General features: G+C 35.8%; 1 pseudogene; it reads right to left on the reverse strand.

Annotated features, from left to right (window-relative positions):
* Window positions 1-3,815: 3,815 nt before the first annotated feature.
* LOC115951636 lies at window positions 3,816-6,558 on the reverse strand (annotated as a pseudogene).
* Between the last annotated feature and the right edge of the window lie 20,786 nt (window positions 6,559-27,344).

Raw genomic sequence — 27,344 nt, forward strand, 5'->3', positions numbered from 1 at the left:
CAGATGAGAGTTTGTGCAAAATTAGGATTTTGTGTAAAATTAGGGAGCAGTGTAAAATGAGGCAGAGAGTGAGCGAAGAGAGAGAAAGAAAGGGAGAGAAAAATAAAAACATGGTTTGATTTTTTATTTATTTTTATATTGTGTAGTGAGTGAAAAGAATCACTAGGTCTGGCGAGGAAACAACCCCACGTTAAAATTGTGGGTTAAAATACTGAGATTGATGCATGAGTTTTTTTGAGCCTTTAGCTACATATTTTTTGAAATATATAATATAAACACCAAAACTCTAAAACTATGGGCCGCCCACACAGGCGGTTATTTGGTTCTTCCTATGTGCTCAAATGCCAACAGTATATATGTTGTATTTATCTATCTCCTATTTCTATATTAAAATATTCAGCTCTAAATTATGGTTTAACTCAAGGCATATTAGTGGGTTCTAGTTAGCTCAACTAGTAAAGTTTCTGATAGTTGAATAAGAGATCTGGGATTTAATTCCCGTCTATACCAAAAACCAATTGGCGTCTTTGTCTGATGATAAAGAGCTATCATCAGGAGCATAAAAAAAAGCCCAACTCTTCCAAACACAGACTCTATCGTCTCCTCCTTCCTCAACTCTACCTTGATGCCGCAGTAGCAGTGGCAAGACACTCCCCGTTTTTGAATTAATGTTCTTGATTTCATTCCATGTTTATTTTTCCTCACATCAATGATCAAACATTAAAAAAATTTGGTTCTTCAAGGCTTGCATCTGAACTTTGTAAGTCTGTTGAGTTTTCAAACTAGTATAGTGAGAGGACTAAGGGTTCATTTGAAAACAACTTATTTAACTGAAACTAAAAACTTTTTACTGAAGGTGTAGAAAAAAAAAGTTAAAAACTAGCTGAATAGTACAATAGGACCCATAAATAATACCAAAAAATGCAATAGGGCTCGTAAATAGTACCAAAAAGAAGTTAAAACCCCAAATAAACTGAACTTTTCATCAAATCTCAAAAAACTCCAAATGAGACTTGGAAATATAAAAAGCCAAAGGCATTGGAATGTGGTATCGTGTGGGTAGGTGGCTGGACTTGGGAGTGGAGAAGCTTTATAGTGTATAAAATTATAAATATACCAATACATTTGAATATTTACAAGAAAACCCAAATGTGAATTTTTTTTCCTCAATAACCACCACTCTGATCACTTTATTATGATTTTTTTTTTAACATTGTAATAAATAAAATTCATTAAATTATATCATTTGGCTTAATAATAGTCATAAGTAATATAATTTTTTATTGATATATATATATATATATATATATATATATGTATATATATATATATATATTTATAACAGTAATTCAGAAATAATATGCGGAAATAAACCTGTACCAAAATATTCTGTTCTAATAGACATACCGAAACGGTATTCACAGCATTGTTTTGAATACAAGGCCTACTGTCTTCACTTGTAATGCTATCATCACAAAAATTTCTGAAAAACAATACAAATTGATATTTTAACATTGCAACATTTATTAGATAATTGAATACTAATTTTTATTTAATTTTTTGTTTGATTGATATTTTCTAAGAAAATGTAAATGCTAAAACAAAAAGAACATTAGTAATTTAATATTTCATATTGAATTTTTAAGATTGGAATCCTAATGTGTAACCAAAGAGGTTAGAAGAGTTATATTTGCAAAACATTCATATTAAATAATAAGTCACACTCAATAGCTTTCCTATGCATTGCTCGAGTTAGCAACTAATTAATAATAATGCTAGAACCATAAATTATTTTATTATATTTATACAAACTAGTTAATAATAATGTCATTACCGCTAATTTATTATTTAAATTCCGTATAGATTTGAAGTTATTATTAGTGTGTAAAAGCATTCACACCAGTCCATTTATAATAAAAAAATGTATAAAATTTACACAATATTTCCTAAAAATGACCTACATTAGTCCGTATATAGTTGTGTAAATTTATAAGTTTACTACAATAACCGTGTAAATTTACACTGATAATATTCATTTTGCATTTAGTTGTTTATTCTTTCTTTAACATATCTTGAGGATGAAGGAGAGTAGCTGATGGTTGTTAAATGTAGTATAAAATAGATAATCTAATGTGGGATGTTTTGAAAAGTGAGTATATATAATAGAAAAGGTAGGTTCTTATGCTAAAATAGACATAAATTTTTGCACGAGTTAACGCAAATGCTCTAAGAGCATTCACATCAAAGGAGCTACAAATTTTAGCTTTTGACATCTCAAAAACCTACTTTATCTATTTTACCACCTTACTTTACAAAACACCCAACATCAATGGTTTTATTTTAGCAACAACACATTAAAATAATATAAACAACACAATAAAATAATATATCCAACAAAATAAACAACCACAATCACCAATACACAACCACTACTACGACCACGGAAACCACCGCACAGCCACCACCACCCACAACTGCAACACCCAACCATCACAATCCCTCCAAATTACAACCCACCAAACCCAAAACAAAATAACCACCCAAAACCACCATCACTGCCTCCCACAAGGGCCACAACCCCTACAAATCAGAACCCCCACCACCCAAAATCCCATCACAAACCCACTAAAACCCAGCCACACCCACCGAAACCTAACCACACTCATTGTCAATCTCATGCGAACTCAACACCACTTTATAAAACAAAGGCATATCATTCAAAAAATGTAGAAAAAACTCACCAACTTGGCCAATACTAATTTGAATTAAACTCAAAACCTCACAAAACACTGAAACCACAACATCACAACTAGCATACTATCATTATCATAAAAAATACCTAATAATTTCTGCGAAATCCACAACTTTCTGGTTTCAAGGAACAGAGAAAGAACTTGATTATGATGAATCTCATCAATGACAACCACGCCAACCAATGTATCGACATAAGACGAAATTAAAAGCTCTCGCTCCAATAACCGCTCACGACTCTACTACAAGATCTAAACCTTGAAGCTCTCGATGATTTGCCATTAATGGTGAAGCAAAGAAAAATTTGATAAAACCAAGAGATCATTGGAGGAGCTCAAGCCGGGTTAGGGTGAATTAGCTTGGGGGTTTCAAAGGAGGAAGGAGAGTGAGTGATTGAGAGAAAGGAGAGTGAGTGAGAGAATCAAAGAGTTAGGACTGGAGAGAGAGGAGATTATGTGAAGGAGAGAGAAGACAAAGTATAATAAAAAATTGATAACAACAAGCTACAATAAGTTGCTACAAGTAGCAAATTACTATAGCATGTATGCAAAATGTTTTAGCTATAACACCATTGATGTTGGGTGGTTTTTAGTGTTTGGGGGTATAAAATAGCTTTTTAGCTCTTTTACCTCCTTTGTGTGAATGCTCTAAAATGTCATTTCAAATCCAAATATCACTGTGTGAAGGAAATCTATGAAACTCAAATCATCATGAGTTGTTAAATTTATATCAAGCAATTTATACTAATAAAGATTCTTGGAATTCCTTGATTTTAAATCATCACACCCAATTTAGGGATACCGTGCGTTTCTAGGAAAATGGAAACTTTATATAGAATGTCATTTACATTTTGATCTATCAATAAACAAGGGAAAAATAGGAAGCACTTTCACATTTTTTTGCTAAATGAGATCAACTTTATACAATCCCGACACTTCTTCATGATCGTCACGGCGAAAATGGTGATTGAAAAAAAAAAAAAAAAAAAAAGTAAGGTAGGCATAACTCTCTCTGCCAATCTTCTTTACAAAAAGTGTATTTGTTTCTTGTATCTTTCAATGTCTTTATTTACACAAAGGAACGCCATATTGCCATATTCGTCCCTCCAATGAGACAACAATGACAGAAACATCGTCATGGTATCGACGTCGTTCCCCTTGTGGAATATCAAGCAACTCATGGAAGTCTATACCTGCAATATCCCAAGCTCATTAGAGTTAGTTTCTCTTTTATCATTCTTTCCTGTCTTTTTTCTATTTCTTGTTCACACACACACACACAAAAGGCCTTACCAGCTTTCTTTGCTGCTCGAAACAATACTACTTCAATGAGATGTTGTGCAGGATCTCCATCTGGAAATGAAGCAATGAAGGATTCAACCTGAGCAACAGCTTCTTCATTGGTGAAGTATTGGTAAAGTCCATCAGAGGATAGTATCAAGAATCTGTCCCTTGGACCAAGTCTATAATGGTAGAGTGAAGGGCAACATGTAATGTAAGGGGAGGTGCCAATATAGTCGATTCTGAACATCTCCAAAAGTGCATCATTCCACTTGGGCTGCAAAAAAACCAGAGGAATTTGTGATCATCAAAACCAAAGCTAGATCCTTCTATTACACAAATATGTGAAGATAGAATTGAATATATAAGACCTTTGCAGATCAATCACATTTCTGACTCAGAACAACCCATAATTGAATAAATTTATGCTAATTGAAGAGGCTTCTAAGCTCAGTATATAGAAGTTGCCAGCTTTTGACTGGCACAGCTTCAAATTGAGTTCTTATCTAAATATCCCCAAATTAGAAACCAGGTACATTTGATTAGCATATTTCTAATGTAAATGGTATTTGCTTCTAATTTTGATGATCAAAAAGATATTAAAGTTTTTAGATACTAAGCTGCTGCAGAAATTAGACAGAATTAGTATTTGCTAAAATATGTGTATTTCGCATGCTTGTTGAGGTAATCCCCTCACAAATTTATAATCTTAGAAATTAGAATACCTGTTTGAGAAAGCCAGCCCCAAAAGCCCGAGTGACCTTCAAATAACCTTTCACCCGATCATTTATAACGGCAGAAGCATCATCAGGATGGTCATTTCTGATTCTTTGAACTTCCTGAAAACCAAAAAGGCCTGTCAGTCATGAAAAAATCCTATCATCAAATAGAGAGAGTACAAACACTATAGTGTAATCATAATAAGAGAGGATCATATTACTGACAGACAACCAAATTACCTCTTCCTCATCTGAGCTGTGATCTGTAGTGAGCTGAATGGAAATTGAATTTATTAGTCCCCTCAATCCAACACCACCCAATAAGTACTGATTGCTTAAAATTTCCTCATTCATCCGTTTCAAGTCCTGGTGCATTTTCCTTGGCCCGCGATCAAGTTCATCCTCCTGAGCTAACACAGCCCTACTATCCCCCACATTCATCGAGTAAACATCTTCACCCTTCATCAACATTACCAGAATACATGAACCCATCAGAGCTAACTCAGGATTGTTGCTCACCATCTCATCTGCTCTCTCCAAATATGCATCCTCTGTCTTCCTTAAAGCCTCAGAGAGAGCCTTCAACACCTCTGAATGATTAACTCCAGCTAACCCATCTGGATTTGACTGTTTCTTTAACTTCCTCTCACGCTCTATAATTTCCCCATCATCAAGTTCAAAATCAAAGCTGCCCACCCTTCCACTCCTACCTTTAGAACGACTATTCCCCTGCTCTCTCTTTATATTAGAAATTTAGAATCCAAATCCATTTCCCCACTTCCTAAAATGTCATTATCCTTATCAGAATTCCTCGTTTGGGATTGATCACCTTCTGCATCTGTGGACTCAAACCTTTTTATTCCAAAGCAACCCCTCAAGCTCATTATGCACAGCAGAATAAAGATTAGTAATAAAAAATTCAGGTGCATCAGGACCATTAAACCCATCATAAATTCCCACAAAGAGCCAACCACGTTCCTCAGAAATCACAACCTGAACTCGATCCTCCCCTGCCTTTCCTTGCGCCCATTGAAGATTCTCTCTCCATAAAATCCGGACTTACCTCATGATGACCATCATTATATTTCGTACACACATGTCCACGACAACTCACATCACCAATAGTCACACACACATTCCCATTCTCCTTATCCAAATTCGGTTCCTTAACTCCAACACCACTACCTCTTTTAACCAATTTCTTAGTTCGAAACATCCTGGATATTGCTTCCTTAAAATCAACAATGAAACGTTTCTTAGACTTCACTCTACCATTATTTGGAAAAATGTTTTGTTGTACCTTTTTTTCATGTCCTTTCTCTATAGGATCCGAATTCAAAGGCCCAGAAACGAACCTTTCCATCGGTCCCGACATGAACCCTCTCTCTCCAGGACCCGAACCGGAACTCGTCTCACAAGTGGGGCACCGAGGCACTGGTTGCAGCGGTGTGGAAGCGAATGACGCGGTGCTAGCAAACGATGCGGCACGCTCGACACCAATAGAGGAATCCCACGTGTCCAAGAGCAAAGGTGACAAAGGCGTGAACGTGTTGGCACTCACAGAAAGCTCCTGAGATTGTTGGAAACGTAGTCGTTGTGGATGAATAGTCTTCCTCTGAGATTGAGGAGACCGAGAAGCCAGACAGCCTTGGTTGGTGTTCGGGTTTTGGGTAGCAAAAGGAATGACCAAAGTCCAATACCTCGTCCAGAGGCTCAGGCTGGTCCAAAGCGACGTCGTTGTGGCGCTTTGAGAGCTCTCCTGCTTCACCAGCGAAACAGTAACATGCTCTTCCTACGCTGTTTCCCATGATAACTCTGTACGTTATATAATAATTTACTCTTTCTTGGACTCGTTGTAACTTGTAAGTAAGTTCAACCTAGCTAGCGTTAGCCGTTAGATACTTAGATTTCGATGCGTTTGTTCATTGCGTGGTTCTGAGTGATACAGAGAGAGAAGATGAAGATGATGAAGAATCTCTGACAAAGGCTAGGAAGAGAGAGAGAGTGAGAGAGTTGACTTTAGAGATGGGTAAGTAAGTTTGTGTTTGTACTTTATAGAAAATTGTTTAATGTTTTTGAACTATTTTAATGTTAATGTTGGGGTTGACTTTTGGATATCTAGAGAGTTTTCGCGTGCTGTTTCAGAGAATAAGAAGTTATATATAGTGGAGTCCTAAAATCTGAGAATCTAATGTCAACTCTTGGAAAAGTTGGATAAAAACATATTATATGATTGTACTATTAGGATTTGAGTAATGTTTCTGACCTAATAAGTGATGATGTTAAGACTATTTTAATTTTTTACATGAAATTTATAAATTAAAGTGTCACTGATCAGTAAAATAAAAATAAAAATTAATTGATTATTTTGTAATTTTAATGTTGTAAAATTTGTAATACTTTTATTATTTTTTTAATAAATTTCATAACAAATGAGTTAGTAAGCTTTTAATAATTTTGAATGAGTGATTTTACAACCATACAGACTATTTTATAACATTTTTAAAATTATTGATATGACAAATTTTTATTAGTTCTCATCAGACCCTCCACAAACATTTTTTTTTTTAAGTAATTGTGATTTTTTTTTTTTGGTGATTATATTAAAGGAAAATACTAGGACTACAACTTTTGTCATAACTTGCCAATGTAGCAATTTGTTAGTGGTAGAGTAAAAATGGTGGGTGCAAATAGGCCCACCACTCACAACTCAAAACATGAACAAATTGTAGCAAAGTTGTGGTAAAAATTGTGGCCCTAGCATTATTACTTATTATTAGAATTTAGAAACGAGGAGCTAGCTATCTGGGTATTCTTTTTGGCCATGTGCAAGCTATTTGGGGTAGGGGTGTTCGCGGTGCAGTGTGATGCGGTTTTGGGCCATTTTTAGCATCGCACTTTGCAGTGCGATTTAGTTAAAACCATAACTGCACCGCACCTTATTTTTGCGGTCACATGTGCGGTGTGGTGTGGTGCGGTGCGGTGCGGTTTAAAGTTTAGCCAAAACCATAACAGCACCGCACCTCATTTTTGCGGTCATATATGCAGTGCAGTGTATAAGATACGGTTTGAATGATTTGAAGTTGGTATATTTTTCAAATTTTGGGCTTTTTCTACCCAGCTCAAAACTAATTTTTCCCTTTGTTTTGAACCAAGTTCTAAACTATTGAGCTAATTTTTCTTTATTTTGGGCTGACTTTCCTAATCAACACTTGCTAGGGTTATCATTTTTTTTTTTTGAAAACTAGGGTTATTAAACTATTAATAATATATTTAATATTAAATATATTAATATATAGAGAGGATGCGGGGCGATGCGGTTTGTGCAGTTTTTTTATTATAAAACCGCAAACCGCACTGCACTATGCGGTGTGGTGCAGTGCAGTGCGGTGCACTATTACTTGCGGTGTGGTGCGGTTATGCTATTTTGTGGGTAGTTTTGGTGTGGTTTTTGCAGTTTGTGTAGTTTATATAGTTTGGTGAACACCCCTAATCTGGGGTTTATTAATACCATGCCTCAAATACCATATGGATGGATTCTAGTTGTTTTATGCGTGACTAATGTGGATTAGATGAATGATTATGCGTTTATAGGTTTTTAAATTAATTAAAAAGTAAATTGTTGTGATTGTAATCATGTTGATGTCTGCCTTCAATTATTTTGATTGAGAAGATTATATTTTATATTCTTAAATCTTGTAAATTGGACTTGGTAGATAAGAAATTAGGCCAAAATTGGGTTTTACCCATTTCTCATAAACTTTCCAGCAAAATGCTCCATGTCTGAAACTATTTAGGGATATACCCTTGTTTTGAAACTCGATTTTTAGAAAATTGAGTTTCAAATGTAAAACTTGATTTTTGGACAATCGAGTTATAATGAACTTAGACTTAGAAAAAAAAAAAAAAATTTCTAGAACTCAAGTTCTCACAATTTTTTTTTTTTTTTTTTTTAAATTTTCAGTTCGTTATAATTCAATTGTCCAAAAATCGAGTTTTAAATTGAAACTCGATTTTTAGAAAATCGAGTTTCAAAACAAGGGCATATCCTTAAATAGTTTCAGACGGGGGGCATTTTACTGGAAAGTTTTGGCGAAAGGAGCAAATGCCCATTTTAGCCTAAATAATTACATCATACAGACAATTATTTGCACTCTCTGTAACTTGTGTAAATTACAGTTTCATCTTTGATATCAAGAAATTTGTGATTCAATAACATAATTTGGCCTTTCCTCCACTAGAGAACGGAGTTTGTATCCTCCAAAATTTTGTGAGAAAAAAACAATACAATTAACTTTTGGTTGCTAAACAAAAAATAAAAATAAGAGCAAAGAAGAAAGAAGGGTTTACTTTGGTTTTTTCCCAAGAAAAAAATTTGGCAATTTGGGCTTTCAACTCCAAGGGGTTGGCAAAAGACCAAAAGAGTTCCAATTGCCAATGATATCAGAGAAAGTGTGAATGACGCTAGCCTTTTTATTATTATATATAAATTTATTTGAAGTTTAAGTTCAAGTTCAGATTGAAGTTTACGATTTTGTGTATTCCTTTAAACCCTGTTAATAGCAGGTAGCTATCACATTGTTCGACTAATAAATAAAATAATGGCATACCTGAGAGCCAAAAATCTATGTGTTTTTACACACACACACACATACATACATATATATATATATATATATATATATTTGGGCTAGCAAAGGCGCATTCACACAAATAATAAAAATTAATAATAAAACATCAACAAGAGAAAACGACATTTAATGCAATTCAACCAACTTCATGCCTATGTCCACGCCAATTAAAATATCCATTATCAATGATATAGATTATAATGACATTAATCAACACTCACAACTAGGGATGGCTCTATATTGATGCCAAGGTGATCATAGGACCACCCTGACCTAGAAAAAAATAATTATTATATATAAATTTTAAAAATTTTATGATTTTTTTACTTTAAAAAAATATTTGTGACCATCCTAAATTTTTCTAGGCCCAACATAAATAAACTTTGGACAAAATTTGGTAACAAACTTGGTTGTAGATTAAGCTACAACTCTACCTAATATTTCTTTTATTGAATATGAATTTTGATAAATCTACTATTGTATTGCATTTTCTTCTTATATCATCTATTGCAAAATATCAATAAAATCAAAGATCAAAAGTTATGTTATCAATCAAACGTTTAAATTTTGAGCTTTTGTAGTTAAAATTATACATAAAAGATAAATTTATGGATTGAAAATTTACACGTTTGTATTTTCAATTAAAATACGTATTTTTGTGTTAAAACAGGGATCATTTACATTTAGATATGCTGTTTCCTTTCTTCTTCTTTTTTGGGAGGGGGGAGCTATCAATAAGTTCAATAAGAAACTATTTACTGAAAACATCGGGAGCACCTGTACGAATGTCTTGGCTTGTAAAAAGTGTTAAGAATTTATAAGTTTTTAACAAGAATCAACTAGTTAATACCCTGACCAATTGAACAGACTGTGCATACAAAATGCTTGATATATAGGAAAATAAAATTAGGTGGAAACTAAAAACGTGTAAATTTTCAAGATGTAATTTTTATTTATTTATTTAGCACCTAATGCAAAAAAGAAAAAGAAGTATATTCCCTTTTCTTTTTTGGTGGGTGAAACCTGAAATGAAATAAAGCATACATCTAAAGCATGGCTCTTTAAAATCGTATCTTTCATTTTTGCGTTATGTCACAGTTAATGACCTCATGGGAACCACCTTCCTTTTATTTCTCTCTTTTTAGCCAATACCTTTTTTTTTTCTCTTTTTTAATTGGAACTCAGAAATAACGAAAAGAGTTCACAACCAAAAGAGTTGGCAATGAGATTTAGACCTAAATGTTTTTTTTTTTTTTTTTTTTTTTTTTTCACTTTTTTAAGGGCTTTAATTCTTGTAGTGCGTTGATGATGTTCACTAGAGAGAGAGAGAGAGAAATGCTAATGGGCGTGGAGCTGTACTGAATGTTATGGGAGTGATTGAGATTTCAATATATATATCTAAAATAAATAAATAAAAATTGACCACTCTTTGCCAGCCTTCAAAGTCCAAGAACTGAGAGGGACAGTTTGTTGGAAGGAGTTGACATTTATGAGGACCGAGCCCATTCTATATTTGGGGCAGGAAGGATTTCAGTTTATTTTCAATGAGTTTTCTGACAAAATTTTCATCAATCACAACATTTTTTTATTTTTATTTATTTATTATGTGTATAGACATCAATCACAATTTACATCTTAATATGTATCCTTAGTTGGTAAAGGGCTAAAGGCTCTTCGTAACAATTTTTTAGTCCACCTTGACAAAGAAAATCAAAGAATTTCAAGGTAGTTGGCTCTCCATAGCAACTTATAATTATAGTTTATCTTCAGATTGGATGGGGTACGTAGTACATGGGGAGTGCAAAGGATTGTAGTCTTGTAGAGCACTTTGATACTACCTTCTATCATATAAAAATCCATTTATTTAGAAATCTTAATAGGATTTTTGTGAAGGCTTTGGATACTAAGCCCAATATTATAGGACAAGAGCCCAAGGTACTTTAGGTCAACGATATTATGTTTCGAATGCATTGCTTAGCTTCTCACAACTAGACATGGCAAAACGGGTCAGAATTTTCTGACCCGACCCGAAAAATACCCGACCTAAACCCGATTTTTTTGACCCGAAGCAAAAACGGGTTGACCCATGACCCGACCCAAACCCGAACCATTTTTTTAAAACCTTTTTTTTTTTGGTAAAAAAAATAGTGAAATTAAGACAATATTGGTTTAATTGTTTATTGTGAGCTTTAAGGAAATAATTGATACATTTACATAACTGCATGCAAATTAATTAAAAAATAAATGGTTGAGCATTCTGTAATGAGTAAAGATTTTTAGATATCAAATAGCAAAGTACATGTCAAAATAATCTGGTTACAGTAAAGTTAAAAACAGATTTAAAATTTTAGATATGTGTGAGACACATTCACAAGTGTGAAAATAGTAAAGCCAAAGTATCAAATTAGCATAAATTATGAATGCTTAGATCTATTTTTTTAACAATTTATGTTCAAAATAAACGGCTTTTCAAAATAAATTATGATATTTCCTAGAGTGTGTGCTGCTTAACAATGATATGATCTTCATAAAAGAGACTAGGTATAAATAAGTAAGCAATCAAACTTTAATGTATATCTCAAATTGAAATAGAGTGTCAATCACAATTGATAATAGATTATAAAATTAATTTTTTAAATTGTAACTTTCTTATATGTTTTTATTCTTTATCAAATGAGTTATCCAATAAGTCATTTGTAATTTTTTTTTTTTTGGAATGTTGATATTGTGTAAAAATAAAACTTGTATATTTGTTTTACTTATCTTTGTGTTGTTTTGTTTTAGATAGCAATGTTAGGATTTGTATAATTTTAAAATTATTGAATAAGTATTAATAAGTTTAACTGAGTTTATTCTTGATATAAATAGTGAATTCAAAATAATGCATTTTACATCAAGTAATATGTTGCATAACTATCCAAATGGCAAATACATATTGATTTCTTTAAAAAAAAAAAAAAAAAAATTCATGTGAAAAATACAGGTCAACCCAACCCAACCCAACCCAACCCGACCCGACCCACAACCCAATTGACCCGAACCCGTTTTCAACCCGCTTAAAATGACCCGTTTTGACCCGTGACCCGATTGACCCGACCCGACCCGACCTGCTCGTTTTGCCATGTCTACTCACAACATATGAGACCCACATGTTGTGAGAAGTTAGATGTATATACCCGAAATATGATATACCTGGGCTTATCCCCGCAGTGATGTTTGAAACCATCCACAGGTCCTAAGTCCATACAGTACTAGGTGTTGAAGCCCAAGCTAAAAAAAAACTCCAATAACTCTATGTTTGAAACCATCTAGAAGGGAGAAGCACAAGGCTCTAGATCTCCAAAACTTGGTCAAGGCTCCAAATCTCCAAAACAGAGGGGGATGGCTGATTGATGGTTGAAAAAACTATTCAACCAACCATTCTTAGAAAGCTTATTTGGTGTAAACAACACTCCTATTTCCCATATTTTAGGCCTCCCATCACTGTATTTTGATATGAACTCGCTGCCATGGTTTATGTAAAAATATTTTAGGTGAGATTGTGTATATAGATGAGGGTCTTTAAGAGCTTGTCCTTTTGTGCTTATTTTCTGTGTGTAAAGCAAGATGGTCTAGCAGGCTTGCTCTTAGTGTATACATTATAACATGTTGCTTATATGAAAATTAATGGGGCTTTTATCATGTTACTGTTTCTTACTATTAGTGACACTTATAAGAATGGCCTAAATTATCTTATTGTACCATGCAAAAGATGCGATGGTAGCCTAAAATGTCAGTCAGGTCAAAGCTCTAAACTGTTTGATTTTTTTATTTTTATTTTTATAATCTGTAAAAGGAAGCCTTCTTCACGTTAAAAATTCAAAGTTGGCTTACTGTTAGTTTGGTTTGATCGTCATTTCATTCAGGGGCGGAGCTACGTCTTACAATGTGGGCCATGGCCCCGCCAAAAATGCTTAAAAATTTATTATAGCTGCTAAAAAATAGGTCATACAGAATTGTTGTAAAAGTTGACCCCTCCAAATGAAACTAACTTGCCCCCTCATTTGTTCTTAACTACTTATTTTATTCACATTTACTTAATTACTTTGACTTTTTTTCAGTTTTTCCTCCATCTCTCCTCCCCCAACACATCAACAAGCCCACAACTTTTATAAGTTTTACAGTTTTACTCACTTTTACTATTAGTTTCTCTTTTTAATATGTATTTTCTAATGTTCTACTTTCCAGTCCCTTCCAAAAGAACTTATCACCCAGTGCAAATGTTCATTTATTTATTAAGTACTCCATCAAGACTCAAAACTTACTTTCTCTCTCCTCTCTCCTGTGTGTGTTTGTTTAAAAAAAAAAAAAACCCTTACTTTCTCACTCCTCTTTCATCCAATGACCTAACTCATTGAAAATATTTCTAATTCTCTTAACAGGATCAAGAAAAAAAAATTCTGCAAGCTTAAATAATTTGATATATATTATCACAACACCCTCAAACAAATGTGCCAGAATTTTGTTTGTCTTTTAAAAAATAAAAATATTCTACAATGCTATAATATCCTTTCTAAGGCTTTTTGAAAATAAATCAAATAGTTGAAAATAAAAGCAAAGGCAAAAGGAAGATGCAGGTACGGAGCTAAAATTCTTAACTTGGGGGCTAACCTCTAAGACCAAAATAAAATTATATAAAATTCAAATCACACGCGTGTACACACACATACACACAAGGTCGTACATAATTGTGTGTTTACTATTCACCTAAAAATTTGAGCAAATTTTTCATATTTGGTAAGAGATAACTAAACTAAAATTATTGAGAATTTCTTAGTCTAATTTCTTCTTTTTAATTTCTATAATTTCATATGTTTTATTTAGATACTATCTTTCATATTAAATTGTATAAGTTTTTTTTTTTTTTGGACAAAAAAGGTAGATAAATTGCATAAGTTTTGATTACATATATATATATATATCTACAAATTTTATATAAAAAAATTGAATTTAAATAAAGTATTTTTATGTTATTTGTAATATATTTTTAACTTATTATGAGATAATTTTTGCTATGCTTAAAATTTTGGAGTTTAATTTTAAAAAAAAATTAATTTATTTACCCCTCACAATTCTACAAACTTGTAGAATATACTAAAGGATTAACACACTCTAAAAATTATATATATAAAAAATCAATTTTCTTTTCAACTGATATCTTATGTGACTTTGCACTCTTTTCTCTCCCATAAATCAATTAAATACTATAAAAGTAAGAAACATAACAAGAAATTGAAGAAAATAAAAATTTAAGTACTCAAGAAAATTATAAAAACTAAACATATTAAAAACATAATTCAAAAAGACAAAAAACAGAACTCTTTAGACAATATTTATTTATCATACAAAATAAGTTTTTTATTATGGATTTAACAGTAAATTTTATTTACCCGCATGCCTTAAATGGAATTATATTATAATCACTTAATAATTTTCACGTATTATTTTCACAAAAATAAGAAATTTGAGTGGGAGATTTATTAAACATCTTTTGTAATCTTGTTATTTTTAATTATATTAAAACACTTCAAAATTTTCATACATTATTTTTTTTGAAATAATGAATTTGATTAGAGCTTGATATATATATATATATATATATATATATATTTATTTGTTTCTTGTTGGGGGGGGGGGAGCATGGCCCTTGTTGGCCCTAATGTAACTCAGTCCTTGAAAGGGTGTTGAATGTTGTGGATTTTGATTTGTGTGGGAAGGGGTTGGTTTGATTTGGTTTTGATTTGGATTCTCTTGGTTTAGTTGTAAAAATAGATAAAAGAGAGAGCTCTTTGGATGATGCATGAATTTAGAATAGATAAATTATTGTATTCCCATATTTTGGTTGAAGTGTAGAGTTGTTGCAGGTGAATGGATTTCCAACTACTTTTATGTTTTTTTTTTTTTTTTTTTTTTTTTTTTTTTTTTTTTTTTTTGGGGAGAAAACTACTTTTATGTTTGTCTTCTAACACTATCTGCAAAATCTGTTACATATAATAATGTCTCACTATTGTATAGTTTTTAAGACACTTATTCCTCTAACTAGGTTGGGCCTTTTTTGATGACAATCAATTTAGGAAAAGGTATTTAGTATTTTCAAAAAAATTTTAGCAACTTCCGGAGTACGGAAAAATTGTGCTCATTACTCTCACATTCATGATGAACCCCAACATAAATTTAATGGATGAAGTACACCATAAATGTAAGATGAGAGAACACAATTCTCTATGGTCAGGAAATATCTAAAAATTAATCAATATTTAGACTATATCTAAGCCTTTGGGATTTTGAACCTTGGGTGCTTTTTTATTTATTTATTTTTTCTTTTAAACTTTCCTTTGTTATTTTTTAGCAAGACTTATTGTATATTGTTGGAGCAATTTTTTTATTATTTTTTTTTGTAAGATTTGTTGTGTATTCTTTAATGCAAATAGATTTGATTTATGAACATTACATAGAGAGATAAGGTATAGTTTTTGTAAGATTCTTCAAGCAACTTTCACAAATACCATTTTTAGATCTTTATTTTTCTAATTTTTTTTTCTCATAAATGTTTTTAATGCTGAATAAAAGACAACCCTTTGTAAAAATTTAGGCCCAGCCCATGGTCATTCTTACTTGAGTTTTCTTCCCCAAAACTAGGGATGGCAAAATGTACCCGACCCGCGGGTACCTGGCCCGACCCGTTGCCATTCCTTCCCAAAACTCATTCTGTGTTGTTTGTTTGGGTCGGTCATCAAGCTTCAAACATGGCTTCTAAGCTCATCAGGCATAGCCATCTCCGAGCCCTAAGCTCCTCCATCTCCATCAACAACCACATCCAGATCGAGCTTCCCTCAGCTTCAGCTATAGGCTCATTTCCAATGCCTCTTCTTGTTTCTCTACTGGAGGATTCCAAGGAGCTTCCTCTTTGAAAGACCTTGAGCTCGCTAAATTCGCCTCCATTGCCAAAACCTACTCAGCCTTTTCATTTCCTCATTTTTTTTTTTGGTCCTCTATTTGGTTGGTGAGGGGAAAAAAAAGGGAAAATGAAAGAAATTACAACTTGAAAATTAAATTAACTTGTTTTTTGAATCGGTGGGACTCTGAAAGGCCATTTAAGCCATTGCATGCGATAAATCCTACAAGACTTGCATTCATTCAAACCCGACCCGTTGCCATTCCTACCCAAAACTCATCCCTAGTTGTTTGTTTTGGTTGGTCATCAAGCTTCAAACATGGCTTCTAAGCTCGTTAGGCATAGCCATCTCCAAGCCCTAAGTTCCTCCATCTCCATAAACAACCACATTCGCTCTCCTCACTTCTCTAACCCTAACCCTAACTGAGCTCCCCTCAGCTATAGGCTCTTCTCCAATGCTTCTTCTTCTTCCTCTACTAGAGGATTCCAACGAGCTTCATCTTTGAAAGACCTAGAGCTGGCTAAATACTCCATTGCCAAAACCTGATCAAACTTTTTATTTCCTCATTTTTTTTTTTTCATCCTCTATTTGGTTGGTGAAGGAAAAAAAAAGGGAAAATGAAAGAAATTACAACTTGAAATTTTAAATTAATTTGTGTTGAGAATAGGTGGGATTTTGAAGGGCCATTTAAGCCATTGCATGTGATGAATCTTACAAGACTTGCTTTCATTCGAACCCGACCCGTTGCCATTCCTACCCAAAACTCATTCCTTGTTGTTTGTTTTGGTCGGTCATCAAGCTTCAAACATGGCTTCTAAGCTCGTCAGGCATAGCCATCTCCGAGCCCTAAGCTCCTCCATCTCCATCAACAACCACATTCGCTCTCCTCACTTCTCTAACCCAAACTGAGATTCCCTTAGCTTCAGCTATAGGTTCATCTCCAATGCCTCTTCTTCTTTCTCTACTAGAGGATTCCAACGAGCTTCCTCTTTGAAAGACCTCGAGCTTGCTAAATTCGCCTCCATTGTCGAAACCTGGTTAGCCTTTTCATTTCCTTATTTTTTTTTTAGTCCTCTATTTGGTTTGTGAGGCAAAAAAAAAAAAAAAGGAAAAATGAAAGAAATTACAACTTGAAAATTAAATTAACTTGTTTTTTGAATCGGTGGGACTCTGAAAGGCCATTTAAGCCATTGCATGCGATGAATCCTACAAGACTTGCTTTCATTCAAACTCGACCCGTTGCCATTCCTACCCAAAACTCATCCCTTGTTGTTTGTTTTGGTCGGTCATCAAGCTTCAAACATGGCTTCTAAGCTCGTCAGGCATAGCCATCTCCAAGTCCTAAGCTCCTCCATCTCCATCAACAACCACATCCGCTCCCCTCACTTCTGTAACCCTAACCGAGCTCCCCTCAGCTTCAACTATAGGCTCTTCTCCAATGCCTCTTCTTCTTCCTCTACTAGAGGATTCCAACGAGCTTCCTCTTTGAAAGACCTAGAGCTCGCTAAATTCGCCTCCATTGCCGAAACCTGGTCAGACTTTTTATTTCCTCATTTTTTTTTTCATCCTCTATTTGGTTAGTGAGGGAAAACAAAGGGAAAATGAAAGTGTAAGGTTGAATTTATTCAACCATCTTGTTGGCTTTATTCCATACCAAATTTACTTGTATTTCAGCAATTAGTAACCCTGTATTTAAGTGGGATTGTTGTAAGGGTAGTGAGTGAGATAGAGTGTTGAATGCTCAAGAGTGTGCAAGAAAACAGAGTTTCGCGGTTAGATCTCGCAGGTGACTCGCGGCTGCAAGCCGCCAGAAGCAACACACATGCCAAGCATGCCAGAAGTTAAAGAGTTATGCTAGTTGGAGCACTACAGGACAAAATAGGACAACTGGCCGTTTTGTTATCTCGCGGCTGGATCTCGCGACTCAGTTAAGTCGCGAGGCCAAGCCGCGAGCCAGCCCTGTTTTGAAAAACCTGACGTTTCACATTCCTTTCTCACCCTAGTATAAATACCTCTTATACCCACCAAAGAAAGAGAGGTTCTAGAGAGAATTTTAAGAGAAAAACTCTAGAGTAAAACAAGATTGATTCATTAACAATCTTTACATAAAAGACTCTTCAAATTCCTCAACTCTCTTCCTCTCCATTGTTAAATCCTTGAGAGGCATTTTACCAAACCCTTTTCTCACCATATCCATTACTGTGAGATGGCTATTTGGTGTTCTGGGAAGCAGTTAGGAAGGAACCAATTTACATTGGTTGATGCTATGGTCAAGTAGCGGAATCCGGGAAGCTAGAAAAGAAATAGGTTTAGCGCAACCTCGTTGGAGCAAGAAGCTTGGAGGGCTTAGGTACACTGGGTAGATTAGGCTTGGAGTGTCTATTGCTGTTTATGTATCCCAACTATATTTTCTAGTGGATTGTTTATCGCTTGGAGGGCGGCGGAGAGGTTTTACGCCGAGGGCTTCGGTTTCCTCTTCGATAACACATCGTGTGTTGTCCTTGTGTTTGCATCTCTCTTCCCTTTATCTTTGCCTTATATTTTCTACTGTGGATGTGATTTTAATTGGCATAGATTGTTTACCAATTTTGTATTAAGCTTTTGTTCATGTTCCACACATTAATTGTTTGATATAAAACTTGAATTGGTAATTTGTAAATTGGGGGTCTAAACGTTCAAGGGTGTTTTTACACTATTTGAACTTTCAAAAAGAAATTATAACTTAAAATTTTAAATTAACTTGTGTTAAGAATAGGTGAGATTTTGAAGGGCCATTTAAGCCATTGCATGTGATGAATCTTACAAGACTTGCTTTCATTCGAACCTGACCCGTTGCCATTCCTACCCAAAACTCATTCCTTGTTATTTATTTTTGTCGATCATCAAGCTTCAAACATGGCTTCTAAGCTCGTCAGGCATAGCCATCTCCAAGCCTTAAGCCCCTCCATCTCCATCAACAACCACAGTCGCTCTTCTCACTTCTCTAACCTAACCCTAACCGAGCTCCCCTCAGTTATAGGCTCTTCTCCAATGCCTCTTCTTCTTCCTCTACTGGAGGATTCCAACGAACTTCCTCTTTGAAAGACTTAGAGCTCGCTAAATTTGCCTCCATTGCCGAAACCTGGTCAGCCTTTTTACTTCCTTATTTTTTTTTTAATCCTCTATTTGGTTGGTGAGGGAAAAAAAAGGGAAAATGAAAGAAATTACAATTTTAAATTTTAAATTAACTTCTGTTATGAATAAGTGGGATTCTATAGGGCCATTTAAACAATTGCATGTGATGAATCCTACAAGACTTGCTTTCATTAATTCGAACTCGACCCGTCGCAATTCCTACCCAAAACTCATTCCGTATTGTTTGTTTTGGTCGGTCATCAAGTTTGAAACATGGTTTCTAAGCTCGTCAGGCATAGCCATCTCTGAGCCCTAAGCTCCTCCATCTCCATCAACAACCACATTCGCTCTCCACACTTCTCTAACCCTAACCGAGCTTCCCTTAGCTTCAACTATAGGCTATTCTCCAATGCCTCTTCTTCTTCCTCTACTGGAGGATTCCAACAAGCTTCCTCTTTGAAAAACCTCGAGCTCACTATATTCGCCTCCATTGCCGGGACCTAGTCAGCCTTTTTATTTCCTCATTTTTTTTTTTCATCCTCTATTTGGTTGGTGAGGGAAAAAAAAGGGGAAATGTAAGAAATTAAACCTTGAAATTTAAATTAACTTGTGTTTTGAATAGTTGGGATTCTGAAAGGCCATTTAAGCCATTACATGCGATGAATCCTACAAGACTTGCTTTCGTTTGAACCCAACCCAGTGCTATTCCTACCCAAAACTCATTCCATGTTGTTTGTTTTGGTCGGTCATCAAGCTTCAAACATGGCTTCTAAGCTCGCCGGGCATAGCCATCTTCGAGCCCTAAGCTCCTCCATCTCCATCAACAACCACATTCGCTCTCCAAACCTCTCTAACCCTAACCGAACTTCCTATAGCTTTAGCTATAGGCTCTTCTCCAATGCCTCTTCCTCTTCCTCTACTAGAGGATTCCAACGAGCTTCCTCTTTGAAAGATCACGAGCTCGCTAAATTCGCCTCCATTGTCGACACCTGGTCAGCCTTTTTATTTCCTCATTTTTTTTTTTACATCCTCTATTTGGTTGGTGAGGGAAAAAAAGGGAAAATGAAAGAAATTACAGCTTGAAATTTTAAATTAACTTATGTTGAGAATATGTGGGATTTTGAAGGGCCCATTTAAGCCATTGCATGGGATGAATCCCACAAGACTTGCTTTCATTCGAATCCAACCCGTTGCCATTCCTACCCAAAACTCATTCCTTGTTGTTTGTTTTTGTTGGTCATCAAGCTTCAAACATGGATTTTAAGCTCGTCAGGCATAGCCATTTCCAAGCCCTAAGCTCCTCTATCTCCATCAACAACCACATTCGCTCTCCTCACTTCTCTAACCCTAACACTGATCGAGCTCCCCTCAACTATAGGCTCTTCTCCAATGCCTCTTCTTCTTCCTTTGCTAAAGGATTCTGACGAGCTTCCTCTTTGAAAGACCTAGAGCTCACAAAATTCACCTCCATTGCCGAAACCTGGTCGACATTTTTATTTCCTCATTTTTTTTTAATCCTGTATTTGGTTGGTGAGGGAAAAAAAAAGGTAAAATGAAAGAAATTACAACTTGAAATTTTAAATTAACTTGTGTTGTGAATAGGTGGGATTTTGAAGGGCCGTTTAAGCGATTGCATATGATGAATCCTACAAGACTTGCTTTCATTCGAACCCGACCCGTTGTCATTCCTACCCAAAACTCATTCCGTGTTGTTTGTTTTGGTCGGTCATCAAGTTTCAAACATGGCTTCTATGCTCGTCAGGCATAGCCATCTCTGTGCCCTAAGCTCCTCCATCTCCATCAACAACCACATTCGCTCTCCTCACTTCTCTAACCCTAACCGAACCTCCCTCAGCTTTAGCTATAGGCTTTTCTCCAATGCCTCCTCTTCTTCCTCTACTGGAGGATTCCAACGAGCTTTCTCTTTGAAATTCCTCGAGCTCGCTATATTCGCCTCCATTGCCAGAACCTGGTCAGCCTTTTTATTTCCCCATTTTTATTTTTAATCCCCTATTTGGTTGGTGAGGGGAAAAAAAGGGAAAATGAAAGAAATTACAACTTGAAATTTAAATTAACTTGTGTTTTGAATAGGTGGGATTCTGAAAGGCCATTTAAGCCATTGCATGCGATGAATCGTACAAGACTTGCTTTCGTTCGAACCCGACCCATTGTCATTCCTACCCAAAACTCATTCCGTGTTGTTTGTTTTGGTCGGCCATCAAGCTTCAAACATGGCTTCTAGGCTCATCAGGCATAGCCATCTCCGAGCCCTAAGCTCCTCCATCTCCATCAACAACCACATTCGCTCTCCTCACTTCTCTGACCCTAACCCTAACCGAGCTCCCCTCAGCTATAGGCTCTTCTCCAATGCCCCTTCTTCTTCCTCTGTTGGAGGATTCCAATGAGCTTCCTCTTCAAAAGACCTTGAGCTCGCTAAATTCGCCTCCATTGCCCAAACCTGGTCATCCTTTTTATTTCCCCATTTTTTTAATAGAAAAATAAAATTACTGACGATAATTTTTGTCGCCATATCTGACTATAAGTAGAAATTGGTGACAAAATAATTCATCACCTAATCTATTGAACTGAAAAAATAAAAAAAAATATATAAAAAAATAAAAAATAAATAAAATAAAATCGGTGACACAAAACTTCATCACCTAATATATTGAAATTGGGAAAAAAAATGCATTTGGTGACGAAATATTCCATCATTGAAAATAAGGTTTAGTGACGAAAATATTAGGTGACGAAAAACTTTCGTCACCTATCATTTTTATATTGGTGACAAAACATTTTCGTCACCAATACATTCTGTGACGAAGCTTAGGTGACAAATACTGTTTCGTCACCATTTCTTCACCATATGTATTTAGTGACGAAATAATGACATATTGTGACAAAAGGTTTTGTCACTCTAGTCCACTTTTGTTGTAGTGCGTGCTTTGTTTGCTGGCATGGCGTGTGTATCTGCTAGAGCCTAAGTTCGTGGTAAGGACAGACAATGTGGCCAATACCTTCTTCAACACACAAAAGAAGTTGTCACCTAAGCAGGCGAGGTGGCAGGAGTTGCTACAAGAGTATGATTTTGTGTGGGAGCACATACCAGGCAAGCATAATGAAGTAGCAGATGCACTTAGCCAAAAACAAGTGCAAGAGTATGTGGCTGCCTTGACTAGAGTTGAGTCAGATTTTGTGGACAAGATGAAGGAAAGTTCTAAGCTTGATGCTACCTATTAGAAGCTGGTGCAGGATGTGACTGCAGGCCTTGGGAGGCATTATTAGCTTGAGGATGGGTTGCTATATGCCAAGGGTGGCAAGCTATCTGTTCCAAATGGGAAGATCCGTAGAGACTTACTGAAGGAAACTCATGATCCACAATGAGCAGGACATCTGGGTAAGGATAGAATGTATGCATTACTGTCCCGTTCTTACTATTGGCCTAGAATGGAATTGGATATTGAGTTGTATGTGAAGACTTGTCTAGTTTGCCAGCAAGACAATGGCTTAACTCAAAAGGAAGCAGGTTTGCTGCAGCCTCTTCCTATAACAGAAAGTCCATGGGTTTCGATTTCAATGGATTTTATTACTGGTTTGCCAAAAGTTAAGGGGATGGGTTCATTTTTCGTGGTGGTTGATCGATTCTCAAAGTATGTTGTTTTTATGGCTGCACCGAGTACATGTATAGCAGAGGTAGATGCTGATTTGTTCTATAAAAATGTGGTGAAATACTTTGGGTTACTTGAAGATATTGTAAGCGATTGAGACTCTCAATTTACTAGTTGATTTTGGATTGTTCTGTTTGGTTTAATGGGTTCAGAGTTGAAGTTTTCGACTACTAATCACCCAGAAACAGATGGGCAAACAGAAAGAATCAATGTTGTGTTGGAGGACTATTTGAGGCATTATGTGACTGCCAACCAGAAGAATTGGCTAGACTTGTTAGATTCTGCACAATTTTCCTACAATCTGCATAAGTCTTCATCGACTGGAATGAGTCCATTTGAGTTGGCTATGGGGTAGCAGCTTCTCACACCTCATGAGATTGCCAAGCAGCGTTCAGGGGGCACGTGTCCTGCAGCGTATAGATTTTCCATCAAGAAGCAAAAACTGATGCAGGAGGCACAAGATAGCTTGTCGCAAAGGAGAATGAAGAAATATGCTGATAAAGGGAGGAGGCCTTTTGAGTCCCAAGTTGGGGACAAGGTGCTCTTGAAGCTGACTCCACAGATTTAGAGAAAGTTCAGAAATGAGGCAATTCACAGAGGTTTAATTCCTAAATATAATGGTCCATTTGAGGTTGTAAAGAGAGTTGGTGTTATGGCTTACAAGTTGAAGCTGCCAAAAAGATTGCAAATTCACCCAACAATTCATATGAGCTTCTTAAAGCCTTATCATGGGGATGCAGAAGATCCTACAAGGAATGAGGCAAGGTGTGCTTCGCCTACTGTCATGGTTCAGTTTGATTGAGAAATGGATAGAATTCTCGATAAGAAGGTGACAGGTTATCAAAATGGAGGAAATATGATAACTTACTACTTGGTGAAGTGGAAAGGGGCGGCTGAATCAGAAGCGAGTTGGGAGAAGGCATCTACATTGTGGCAGTTTGAGAAAGAGGTGAAGGCATTTAAGAATATCCTACCGACGAGGACATCGGCTTCTTCTGGTGGGGGTGGTTTGTTAGGAGCTTTACGAGTTGCTGATGATGGCATGAGGAATTGGAGTGCTTGGACAACATCAAGTTAGTCACTTGGCTCAATGTTTTCTCAAGACACCAATGGCTCCTCATGCCTATTTAGTGAAGCTCCAAACTGCTCTTTGAGGGGGATAAGCCCAGTCTCCTTGCTGGATTCAGAATGATGAGCATGATGAGGGACAGCATGTGGAGGCATCTTGCTCCACATGATGCCCCGAGGCTATGGCAGAGGAGGGCCATGGTGGGCAAAGACGAATTTTGATGTTGGGTAGCAGCAGGTGGTGCTGACCCTGTGAGATGGTGCATGGCATTGGTGGCTTGGCTAATGGTTGCTCTGTTTGTAGGCTTGGTGGCTTGAGTGCAAGGCAGTGCTGGGCTACTGTGATGATGATATGCTATGTAAGACATTGGGCTAGTTGGTGCTGGCAGAATGCATGGACTTGTATGAGTGGGCTGATGACAGTTACTTGATGTGCTGTAGATGGGCATGCTGTGTGGGTTGTGATGCTGATGAGAAGGGCTTGGGTAGGGGCCAAGCCTTCTAAAACATGATGGAACAATTGTGTGTGGGTTGCTGGAGCATGGGTAGAGGCCTCATGATGTGCTGAGATATGGGCTAGCATGTATAAAGTGTGCAGCAACAGTTACCGGTAGTTACCAAGTAGTTCCTAGCTTGTTGGATGTTTAGACCTGTTGAGTAGAGGCTGGAAACGTGGAGAGTAGGCCAAGACAACATCAGTTGCAGGTGTCCTAAGTCAGACCACATGTGGCAGCAAGTCCTAGACAAGGGGCAGTTACTTGGCAGAAATTGCTCGACAGTTATTTCTGTGCATTTATGGCTATTGGGGCTGTCAAAAGCAGAGTGTGTAATTTTGGCTTAGAGAGTTTCGTGTGTATTCTCCAAGCTTCCTTTGTGCTTGATATTGAGTAATAAGGGTTGGAGTTAGTGCCCTGTAAATACTATGTGTGCAATGTGTGTGTGAATTCCCTTCATACTTCTGTTCTGAGTGTTCCTACAGTGTGTGTGTGTGTGTGTAGTGTGTTGGCTGAGACTAAGTCAGGGGCTTAGTGCCATCACAGGCAGAAATTTTAAAAGAAAAATTGACCCTGTGACACACACAAATCTTTCTCGCTCCCTCTCTCTATTCCATATTTTCCTTTAATAAAAAACTCTACCGAATTCAAAAAGTTTTCTGAGATCAAATTTATAGAAGAAAGGACCTAGCATTAACACAGAGGAACAGAAAAAACTAAAAAGAAAAAGAAGAAGAAGAAGAAGAAGAAGAAGAAGAAGAAGCATAGAGGAAAGGACCCAGTAGTAGCATAAAGGAGCAGAAAAAAATATTGTAGATTTGTGAGTTCTGTGATCTGGGGCTGCTCTGTGTAGTAATCTATCTTTTAAACAAAGGGGTTAAAATTGGGCTTTTAAGGAAAAATAGTGGGCAATTTGAGAAATTAGTTAAACCTTCCAACGGTAATATTGCAAACGCACCGTGCCTTTTTGCAATTGCAACTCCCCAGCTGCCACACAATCTTGTGCGCCTCCTTTGTATTTGGAAAAGTGATTTTTCTACAAAGTGTGTTTGCAATGTGTTACCAAACACGCGGTTTGGATTTTCAGTAGGAAAAATTGCGTTTTGGCTTAAGAAAGTGGAACCAAACGCACACTTGGTTCCACTTTGAAAGCCCAAAATGCACGTTTCCAAGCCCAAAACCTCTTTTGTTATAGAAGCCTAGGCTGAATCTTCCTTGCCATGTATTAACTATTAAGAAGTTTAGGCATTCAAATGTAAATGTCTTTATTTTTTTTCTTAAATTTATCCTTATTAATTAAATGGTATTATCTCTTTGTATTCATTCGTATTATGATCCTTTACAATCTCTAATTGATCCTAAATAAATGTGTCGTCTCAAAACGACGCTGTTTTGGCTTCTTTGTGTTTTCAAAACATGTTGTTCTGATTGTCACACTGATTCTCTTATGAAAAAAAAAATTGTACCAATGAATATAGATTCAAGGGCTATGATCAGTTTGACCTTATTGGAGTTAACTTCTGAGTTGTAGGGTCACAATTAAATGCGGTATTCCCTTGTTGAATATGCCTTACGAATTTGGTACCTTTAGAGGGTGCGAAGTCAATGGAGCTAACTTTTGAGTTTCACTTATTACTTCAATCGTATAGCATCTCTCATCAATTCATGCCAATTTTTTATTAACTGGACTCCACAATAACTCATCCTTAAAAAGTACCTTACAGTGCCCGTTAACATTTCTCATATAGAAATATAGAGAAAAAAAAAATGGCTCGAACTTCTTTTGTTTTATGGTGGCAAGGTTATTATTTTGAAAGGAAAAAAGTGTAATGGAAAACTAGAGACTATCTCAATATTTGTAGCAGATTATATAAAATGAAGGAAATTAAAAGTTTATACTAAGAGCAATGTCTATTTCACATACTCATTTACACACATAGTATACATACTCATCACTTTTGGAACAAAAATCGTGACTTGGAAATTGTGATTTTAGTTAAAAAAAAATAAGTGTGTAATGTGTGTAAGTGAATGTTGTAGGGAATTAACACGAAATTCCCAAACCCGTGAGAAACAAAATAGAGAAAACACACGCCAAAGAAAAATATTCACATGCACAAGACAATATTTATGTGGTTTGGCAATTTGCCTACGTCTACAAAGTTGCTGGGATTTCACTATTATCAAGGAAAAATACAAAGTGTGGCAGTACAGTTTTTCTCTCTCTCAGAAAATCTCCCATTAAAAACCACGCAACATCATTTCGAGTTGGGTCGTCATCTGGATCAAACACAACTAGGCTCTATAAAACCCAACAAATGTGGCAATAGACATTTCACTTATATATACAAATGTCATAAAGCCCCCAAGAGGAATGAATTTGATAAGATGATTGGTTGGCCTTAACCTTATGTTGCGGTCATCCAAGAAATGTTTTCACCAGCCTAAATGAACTATAGAATTATATCAAGGTCGGTGTTTTAGAATCTAATTACCTAGACATCATGGGAAAAGTATTAGGTACTCCTGAAGCAAAGTGACGTGGTACTCTCTCCTCTCATGTGTGTAGTAGACTCCACTATAAATTTAATTAGTTTAATTTACCATAAAATGAGAGAAGAGAATATCATATCAACCCACTTAGAAAGTACCTAAGAATTACTTATATAGTGTAACTGTGTTAC

The sequence above is a fragment of the Quercus lobata genome, chromosome 7, assembly GCF_001633185.2.
Source record: "Quercus lobata isolate SW786 chromosome 7, ValleyOak3.0 Primary Assembly, whole genome shotgun sequence".
Lineage (NCBI taxonomy): Eukaryota > Viridiplantae > Streptophyta > Magnoliopsida > Fagales > Fagaceae > Quercus > Quercus lobata.